The sequence below is a fragment of the Mustela nigripes genome, chromosome 2, assembly GCF_022355385.1.
Source record: "Mustela nigripes isolate SB6536 chromosome 2, MUSNIG.SB6536, whole genome shotgun sequence".
NCBI lineage: Eukaryota > Metazoa > Chordata > Mammalia > Carnivora > Mustelidae > Mustela > Mustela nigripes.
This window is the reverse complement of record NC_081558.1, coordinates 137901052-137903442: the sequence shown is the minus strand read 5'-3', so window position 1 is coordinate 137903442 and position 2391 is coordinate 137901052.

The following is a 2391-nucleotide window of genomic DNA, read 5'->3' as shown; positions in this document are numbered from 1 at the left end:
TGTGGCAGTTACTATACTAAGCATTGTCTTAGATTACCTCCTTTAACTTTCATCATACCCCCATCAACAGATATTCTTAGTGGCCCATTTTATAAATGAGGAGACCAGTTTAGTGAAGTTAAGTTACTAGTGGCTGGTAAATGGCAAATTTGGGATTTAAGTATGGGGCTCGCTCCTGCTGAAGTCTTTAACTGCTACATTGTACTACTAAATATTTTATTCAGTAGATTCGCTTTTCCAAAACAAATCTAATCAATCATTACTTTCACAATGTTACCCTCACGATGCATCATCCCTAGTTACCAGGGTATCTGTATAGTTGTTTTCAAATTTAGGTATCATAATCACCTACTTCAATATGCTTCATTAGCTTTGTAGGTGTGTCTGGCATATACAAAAGTTGGAGAACCACCAAGTCTGCTACATTTAAATTTAGCTGCAATTAACAGAAATGGTACCATAAACAAGACAGAAATTTATTGATCTTACCCACTAAGAAGCCTACAGATAGTTGGCCATTCAAGTGTTGATATTAACATCTATGGTGTTGGGAAACGGGGTCCTTCTAACTGGTTTCTTTGTTTTGTATGGCTTCAAGCTTTTCCAGAATCATCTTATTGTCGAATTGGCTGCTGGAGATTCAACTATTACATCTGCATTCCAACCAGCAAGCAGGCGGAAGGGGATAAAATTACACACCTTTCCTTTAAGAATTGCCCAGGAATATACGGACACCACTTCCACTTAATCCCATTGGCCCAGAAGTGAGACATAAGGCATGTCCTGATGCAAAAGAGGCTGGAAAAGTAGTCATGTTTTCTGAGTGGCTATGTGGTCAGTGAACTATTAGAGGTTCTCTTATGATGGAGGAATTAGGAGGACTGAATATTAGGGACAGTTAATTTCCATCATACCCAGAAAGGAGGAAAATTTACCTACTTCCTATTTCTACTTCTGCCATGAGACCTATAAGAAATTCTCTCTGTAAGAGATTTTTTTAGATCCTATAATGAAGGTGACTAAGGCAGTGGCTCTCAATCTTTGCTGCACATGGGAATCACCTGGAGTTCTTAAAAACTACTGATGCCTGACTTCCTTGCCCAATCATGATTTAATTTGTGTAGAATGGAACCTGAGCATCAGGTATTTAAAAGCTCCCATAGTGATTCTAATGTGCAGCAATGTTCGGGAACAACACTCCTAAATTTTGAGGATCTTCAACCCAAGATCCATTGAGTGTGGATTTATTCCATTAATGGCCTTTCTCTGAACTGAAACCCCAGCGGTTGGACTGGTACATATTCCTGGTATTAAGGTTAGGTATGATCAGGGTAAATCTATTGCCAGCCCTGCAAAAGACAGTTCAGAGGTCATGTTCTTCTGACGGTAGCCAGTGACATTTTTATGAACAAAGGAGAACACATTTTAATTTTAGCTATATTTAAACACATGCATGATTTGTGTGGCATGGAAATAGCTATTCTGGTTGTGTGTGTGTGTGTTGCCAGGCTCAGACCTGATAGTGAATCATCCTTGAGCACAACATTTATGTTTCAAACACAAGAACCTATTCAATTCAAATTCGGAGGGCCCTCTCTAGTTGGCAGTATGCTTGTCATTTAGAAGCTCAAAATAGCCTTTTAGAGATTCAAACAGTTTGAGCTAGTGGCATCTCAAACTATTACTAGCTGCCAGATATTTTAACCACTCAAGCAGATAGTGGGCAAAGGTTATGTTTTCTTTGACTTGTTAATGTTTAAGTTGAGATGTGCAATGAGAAGAGGAATAAAATAGAAAATTTTCAAAGAAGACATTGAGACAGGTCATTTCATCCACCTCTTCCCTTCAGAAAGGATGACATTAAAACACTGTAAATAGATAAGAATCTATACTATTTTTATAACTCTTAAATGACAGGATTGCACAACCCTGTTCTCAGAGCACATTTCATTATAACAATTTGCAGCTAGGAAATACTTCTTTGCATTGAACCCAAGGGGTCTGGTCAAGTTAATCCCATTTCCTCCTTGCTAGTGTTCCATTCAGACGGACAACGGCATTTTTTTTGGTGAAATTTTCTTACACTCTTGGAAACTATAATTAAGTAATTCTCTAGGTTTTTCTTTTCTAACCTGAATAACCTTCCTTCATACCCTCCTCTTACGGTTTTCAATTGTAATCACCTTCACAGAAATCTTCTCTTAACCATGAGGTTCCCAAAATTATCTGCATTTGGAATCACCTGAGGAACTTCGATGTCCACCGATGCCTATGTCCCACTTCCACAGATGCGATTTAACTATCTGGAATATGTCCTGAACTTTGGAATTTTTAAAAGATTCCCAAATAATTCAAAATTGCAGACAAGTCTGGGAACCACTATCTGAACCG